The sequence below is a fragment of the Bidens hawaiensis genome, unplaced genomic scaffold (genome assembly GCF_021521415.1).
Source record: "Bidens hawaiensis isolate Kalapana, Puna unplaced genomic scaffold, B.hawaiensis_p1.1 tig00033214_1, whole genome shotgun sequence".
Lineage (NCBI taxonomy): Eukaryota > Viridiplantae > Streptophyta > Magnoliopsida > Asterales > Asteraceae > Bidens > Bidens hawaiensis.
Genome location: NW_027495692.1, coordinates 47704 through 55673, shown reverse-complemented (window position 1 = coordinate 55673; position 7970 = coordinate 47704). Strand labels below are relative to the sequence as shown.

At 32.7% G+C, this 7970-nt stretch overlaps 1 long non-coding RNA gene across 1 annotated transcript; it reads left to right on the top strand.

Annotated features, from left to right (window-relative positions):
* Positions 1 to 5843: 5843 nt before the first annotated feature.
* Positions 5844 to 7334, top strand: LOC143584649 (uncharacterized). Its single transcript, XR_013144394.1, has 3 exons — positions 5844 to 7010; positions 7075 to 7182; positions 7275 to 7334. It is a non-coding gene; the product is annotated as an uncharacterized LOC143584649 (long non-coding RNA).
* The last annotated feature ends 636 nt before the right edge of the window (positions 7335 to 7970 follow it).

Here is a 7970-nt window from a genome sequence, read left to right as displayed (position 1 = left end):
TGTATGTATATATATAAGTTTCAAACTTTTGACATTTGAAAATTTGAAGGTTTTGAGATATTGAAATTTATATATAGTCGGGAAATTCGTACATGAACAACCATGATTTGACATCCCGACCAATAAAACTTGTATCAAATAATAGATGGAGTTGAACATGTGCACGTATCACCGTGCGTTTCATGTTGTTGACTCAAATCTCGATAATAACATATAATAAAAACGGAGATACAACGAGATATTAAAAACACTTTTCCATGTATCACCGTGGATTTTATATTTCTAACACCAAAATATAAGGAGGCAACCGGAACGCTTGCATTCGACAACTTAAAGTATTGACATGTATAACACGGTTCGTTGGCTTAGAAGACGAACACTACAATTCAAACCATCCCAGGTAAGTAAATCACCTTCGATTATTGGAATCTTTTTGTCAAATGATCGTTTCATAGTGTTTCGCCCTCTATGATGGCTACAAACACGATATAAATGCAACCTTTAAGGGATCTTAAATAACGGGATCCAAATTAAGTTTGTGATCCATAAAACACAATATAAAAACTAATGTTTTTGTGTTTAAGGTAAGGATACATTGGAATATTATGAGAGTATGTGCATGTGTATATTTTTGGAGATTAAATGAAATAAATAAGGAAATAAATATATACATGTAATGAACAATCAAGTAGGGTAACAGGTATAAGCATCACGTATAAGGACCCTAAAGCAAAACTATACTAGGCCGTTACGTCTAACCCTATATCTTATAGTCTTGGCTCTGAAACAAATCTGTCACACCCCGACCAAAGGCGGCGGAACATGTCGGGGTGCAACGGATTGCCCATGAACACAAGACACTATTAAAGTGACAATATTTAATCAACTCATTAATTTCATTCAATCACAAAAGTAACACATCTCATTCATACAAATAAACACCAAATACAATAAATAAATATTGTCCGTTCTTCTAGTAACCTAGCGGTATCAAATAGAATGGCGTCTTCAAACTCCAAGTCAAGTATTAATCAAACCTGTAACAATGCATAAAATAATATTTGTCAACACGTATGTTGGTGAGCAATTTCATAGTTTTGAGTATATATAATATGAGCGAAATCCACAAACATATATATGAGACTATAAATAAAAGCATCAATCGTGGTATATAAAACATATGTAAATGAGGATCCTTTCTAATCGGTAGCAACCGACATACTCGGATAATGATGCCCTATGCTTACTTGCACAAGGCTAAGTAGTTAGGGGTGCATATGATCATACTTATTGCGTTCCACAACAACATAAAATAAACACTCATGTACGTAAAGTGTATGAAACATATAACACACAATAGAGCAAGTATTCTAATTATCATACACCTTAGAGTTTGTGGTTTGAAGATAGAGTATTCACTACTACAAAAAAGGTATTTGCTACGGCTAATTCTGTAGCAAATCCGTAGCAAGCACCCATTTTGCTATGAATTTAGTCCGTGGATATAAGTGTCGTAGCTAATCTATTTGCTACGGATTTTAGCTACGGATTTATAATTTTGCAATGGATTTAGCTACAAAAAAAGACATTGTTATTTTAGCTACATTTGCTACGGATTTTGCTACAGATATATTTGCTACGGATTTTCATCCACCGAAATTTGCTATGTAGTCTAGCTACGGTTTTTTAGCTACAGAATTTTGCTACAAATTTTAGCTACATAGTTTGCTACCAAGTTGCTACACGTACATTAGCTAGGAAAGTTGCTATCATTATTGTTATTAATTTTGCTAGGAATCTTAGCTACCATTCTAACTTCAAATTGTTGCTATGAATCTAGCTTCAAAATTTAAAGTTTTGGTTAATCTCACGCTTTGGTTTATCTCGTCCAAGCTCAATGCCTCATCAGATTTAAGTAAAAGGAGAAAGCTAAAAAAGTTTTGGGTCGAAGGTGAAAATTTTTTTGGTTCTTAAGTAAAAGGAGTATTTGTTGGGTTTAAACAATTTAATTTGTATATGAGTTTACTTGGTTCTAATTTGGGTTGTGTAAAAAACTTTTGTATAAAAATATGATTAAACGTGTCTCAAATGAGACTAAAACTCATAACCTTTTGATTGAGAGTAAAACTCTTTTGATTGAGAGTAAAACTCTTTTTTGTCAATAGACCAAACTAGTGGTTTTGTAATTGGGTTTATACATTAAATATACATATTGTATATAATAAAATTACATATAATATAAAAAAAAATCGGGCTTAGTGGGGTGTCGGGCATATGGCCATTGACCACCCTGCCACCCCCAAGGGCCGACCCTGGGATAAGTTCGAGAACAAATTTTATTTTGATTTGTTTTTTTTCTTCATTGGTACCGCTTTAATCTAACCTTGATAATGCTTCTTCGCGGAGATAGAGCCAGTGGCTGCCCGTAGTGGCGAAGAAATGGGGCTACAATGGGGCGATTAGGGCTATAACACCGCCCCCAGGCGATATGTGAGGCGAAATGGGGAGGGGGAATCTTTTATCACCATTTGTTTGTGTAAAAATAATAATAAAATATGACCGATGGAACGGTCAAAATTTAAAAAAAAAAAAAAATTTAAACAATATATATCTATACTATCTTATAAATTATAAGATAGTATCTTATAAATGAAAAAAACCGGTTTAGGTTTTTCAACTGTACCCGATTTGTGCACGTCTAGTTATAATACATATAGGAAGGGTAAAGTTGTCATTTGCCAAAAACTCTTAATTTTAAGAGTTGTACAATTCAATAAGCTTAATGTAGAATCCCACAAGCGTTAGTTCAATCAAAGGCATTTTCAAATTCAAACCCTAAAATCCCCGCCTTTCTTCAGAATAATCTCATTTTCAAACCCTACTTTCTCTTGTAAGTTGTTTCTATATTCAATTCGGTCAGAGTTCTTCATTTGGGTTTAAAATTGTTTTCTTCCTTTCTTATTTTTTTTTCAGTATTGTAGCTTTGTTTCACCAGGCTATATGAGCCAACATCCCAACAATTTGACATTGGCGAGAATATGCGAGGACATAATGATCTACTTATGTGCTTATTTTTAGCTCAATTTAGGTGATTCCGATCTTGGTAGTATTTATTATTAGCTTTGATTGTGTTTTTGGTAAGTTTAGGGATTTTATACATTACCCCAATTTTTAATTGATTTGATTTATGATGAGAATCACCATCGCTTTATTGTGTTTTGTTGTTGATTGGGGTTTTTAAATTTGGTACGCATGGTTCAATATTTTCTTTTTGAATAATACTGTTAGTAGGCTCGATTTTATTTTTATAATCCCTTTATTGTTGCAGTTGGTCACGATTTATAGACTACTTTCCTCTCCCAGATGTAAGCGTGTTTCCTTTGATTTTTCAAGTTTCTATTAAAAAAAAATAGTAGTTAATGACACTTAAACATGTTACATTTTACAGGTTAATTCTTCAAGCTCTGCTGCACCAATCCATTAACAGAATGATTCACTTTAAAGAAAATTTGCGTAAGGAGGCGCATGTTTATTGTATGCAGCCCAAGTTCTATAATTCTTTATAAGTAGTCATTCCTCGCTTTTAAAATGTACTAAACTTTTGAATTTAATTATAGGTCTTTTTCTTTTCAAAGGGTGATGAAAAATGCGGGTGTTGCGTTAGATATTCTTTTGTATCTGGTACAAAGAAATTCATCTAATGACATTATCTTATTATCATTGTTCATATATAGAAAGGACCATTCTACCTTCATCTCAATGCATCTTATTTTATTTGCAGTCTGATTTAGCCTCGGTTGGTGAAGACCAAAAGCAGCATTTAGAATGACACGACAGCTTGCTGAACACGCTAATCATCTTAGTAGTGGTAGAATATGAAATAAGTTACCAGGGTAAGAAAAGTAATAATTTGGATAGTGGCCGTTAATTATGGAATTCGCTTCTTAACTACCTTTTTATTCTGTTTGCAGCTGTGTCAATTCAATCTTACAGGTAAATTTTATTATTAATTTTGCTGTTTAGTATTTATTCATCTTTTAATACAAACCTTGAATTATTTTAATAATTTCTTGAGCATTTAATTCCTTCTGCTCGAGCCTGGGTGACATCACTTGTTCATGGTTTTTCTAATGTATTTCATATTGTCAATATTTAATATTATTATTAGCTTCTTTATCTTATCTTTATGTGTAAGAGCTTGTGCATCCGTTATCCTATGTGTAAGTTGTCTAAATTTTGTAACCGATACAAACGAGCTTTAACTTCAAGATTTATATTGTTTCATTCGATTACATGGATCCATATAGGATAACAATGCAAATACTACATGCACCTCATGGATATAATTTTGTAACATATCCCGACCTGGCCTGTTTCGACCCATAATTATCCACTCATATCCATATTATTGCCATATGCAGTTTTTATTGTATATTATCTAAATGATAAAGGTAAAATGTTTTTTTTATCTTTTTTTTTAATTTAGCAGCAGCTAATGTTGGATGGGTGGAGGAATGAACATGAAAGACCCAAGTTGTTGAAAATGCCAACGTGAGTAGACTTTTCAAGTTATTAAAATAAACAAGCCAATCCGAGCAAGCAAAATTTAAGTTTGATCTCAATCCCGAATGCGTTTGTGCCCAACATGGCTCTGCTCGGCTCGTTTAAAGCCCCGACCTGTTGCTCGCTCTGTAATCGAGCTGTGTCGAGCCAAGTCACGGCGAGCTCAGGCTCGAAACTGAAAGAACTAGCTTGAGCTAGGCTCGTTTACTTTATCGAGCTGAGGCTTCAAAGTTAAAGCTCGAACTCGGCTTGTTGAAAGCCCGATCCGAGCTCGTAAATTTTCAAAAAAAAAAAATTTCTATATTTTTAAAAATCCTGATACGTAAAAGATAAAAAAATATAAACTTCAACATTATTTTATATAAAATTTACGAACTAGAGAATTTATAACATTATATGTTTAATTTTTATTTTTTATAATGTTTTAAAGATCGACTAGGATAATATATGTATTATTTTTAATTTTTCTTATTCTGGTATGCTATTATTATTATTATTACATATTAACATTTAGGGTATAATTTAAATGAGCCAACAAGCGGAGCTAACGTCAACGAGTAAAGCAAAGGCCGGGCCATGAGCTGAGCCAACCATGGCTCGAGATTGGCTTGTTTAGAAATCGCCGGGCCAGCTGTCTTGTTTAGGTTCGAGCTTTTTTCGAGTTATTATCGAACAAGTCCAATTTTAATTTTGAAAATAAGCATGTGGATTAACTTATTGTGGAATGAAGTAGTGAAAAAGTGAGAAACAATTTAATGTATATAGAAAATTACACAATTCTTTGCATATGAGTAATATATAATTTGCTAATTTGACCTTTTTTTTCTTTTTTTTAAGATTGTGTCTTCAGAGTATGCTAGAGTTTTTTGTTGACCAAAGGATGAACCATGCACGGAAAATTTCAGCTTATTTGCAGCCTTCCTGAATTGACAAACCAAGGTATTAAACTGCTTGTTTTTTCATCTAAGTTTAATCTAACAAATGATGGAACACAGCCTTCTTTTTTATCTAAGGTATTAAACTGCTTGTTTGTCCATCTATGTTTAAGAACGTGTTAAGTTTATATTTTGCTTGTGGTTGTGAATAAGTTGTAAGTTATATCTTATCGGATTTTGGGTCGCTTTGGATTGAGTTCGACTGTTTTTTATTTAATTTAATGGGGTTCATGTTTAGAACAAGTTTATTCGGGTTATTTTTATATGTGACGGGTCAAATCATGGTAGTCAGTAAACATTCATTATATATGGGTTACTTATTTGCCACCGCGCGTTTTTGAAGTTGGTGTATGGTATCGAGTCGACTTTTAGGTAACCTGTAAGTTTTTTTTCTTCCAAACTTGGTTTCCTGGTGATGGTTCTTGTGGCGGAGACAAGGGTTTGATTAAACCTAATTTTTCCCACGACTTGTGAAGGTAGTTACTCCTGGCCACTTCATAATCATTTGAAAAACACCAAAGCCATTATCTTCAAGAACCTCAAGGTGTTTTTGACCATGTAATTTGATTAATAAGCTCATGTTTTAAGTTTTGATTTTTGCAGTACTCTAATTGATGAAGCTGTCATAATTTGGAAGCCAACTTTGAAGACGAAATAAAGCAGATAATTAAAATCTTACGAAAGGTATGGTTTGTTGCAACTAGATATCATGTATTGGTGTATAGTATTTAGTTTTATTAACTCAGTGTGCTATTTGCATTATATTTTAATTAAATTTATTGAGGTCTTTATTAATAAGATATGATCTTTTTGTTGTGTCTTTCTTTTAACTTATGTTTTATGTTTGTTTTAAGGTTGAGGATCTTACACACTTATTATTTCATACTACTGTGATGTAAATTGATGTGGATAATGGAAGGTACAGAGTAAACTACTTAACTTGTGTATATATTTTTGTTTTATTGGGTATATTAATCATTAATTCTAATATGATGTTGTTTAGGTGGCTAATTAAGGTTTGCAACAAGGGTATAGTGTGATAGCAAGTTGGTAAGGTCATCAAATTATTTCGCATTCTTAATCTTAAACTTGCTGTTCCTTACACTTCCATTTGAGCTAACAAATTTTGGGTTACACTTTTATTGAATTCTTATAATTACGTAACGCCAATTAAAAATTAAATTCCATAAATTTGGTTTAGTTTGGTTTTTAAGTATATGCAAAACTGAACAAGAACCATAACCATATTAGTTTTAGTTAATGATCACCTATGTTTCTCCATGTTGTAGGTAGTTCAAATGATGCCAGTTTGTGTTTTATGTTTGTGCAGCTCAGGCAATGGGATTAAAGCCGATCATAATATTGTTGCAGCTAGGGAGTATTGTGCACAAGGTTGGAACAAGTATTTAGCTAATTGCAAGTGAGTTGAAAGGGTTTTTATATAAATAATAATGGCATATTTTGGTTATCTTGTTATGAACATTTGTTGAAACTTGTCATCAAATATGTGTGGTACTATTTTGATGCATTACATGAACCAAGATTCTCTGTTCTTTTTTTATTTTCATATTGATAGTTAATTAATCACTTGTAGTTTACTAAAATACCTAAACTTGTTGACATGATGCAAATGACAGATTTACCCTCCGGATCAATGGGGAGAGTTACTTTTTTTCTTAACCATGTAAGTACCTTGTAATTGTTATGATTAATGATTTTCTCTTATTATTATTATTATAAAAAATCATCTTAGAATACTTATCTTAGAACACAAAGTCGTAGGTGAATGACTCAACAATAAAATGTATCGTCACACACCTTATATTGTTTTAAGGAAACGAGTTCTTGTCATTTTCTTTTTAGTATGAGCCCGTATGGTGTTGCTCTTCGTGAGGTATACCTGATTATTGCAGGTGTTTATTTGCTTTCTTAATAAACGTTTATAAACTTGAATGATTGCAGGTGTCTGCTAGAAGAGATAAATGTGTATCCTGCTTACAGGTATACTGATCTGGCAACCATCTATGAACAGCAGTAATAAGATAAATGTGACACTATTGAATAAAATTGCTAAAGACGTTGACATTGACTCCCTAAGAAACATGGCACCTCCAGATATAATCGCCCTAACATTTGTATGTTATTCTTATTTCATTAAAATACTTTGGTGGAGCATTGAATTATTTTTCTTGAACTAAAATTCTAAAGACACCGATTTCATTGTGTCATCGTGTCGTTTGAGGGTAGTATGGTAATTTTATACTCTTATGATAGGCTATTATAGCGGTTTCAGAATCCTGCTGTAGCTCTTATGCTAGGGTGGTACAAGTCATTTTTGGCAAACTTTTTTAATACAAGTGTGTCACATATGACTTGAGCTAGGGTTGTGCACAGGTCGGTTTTACGTCGTAGACAATTGGCCAAAATAATACGGGCTTGGACATTTTAGCCTAAGTTTTTTACAAATTAGTT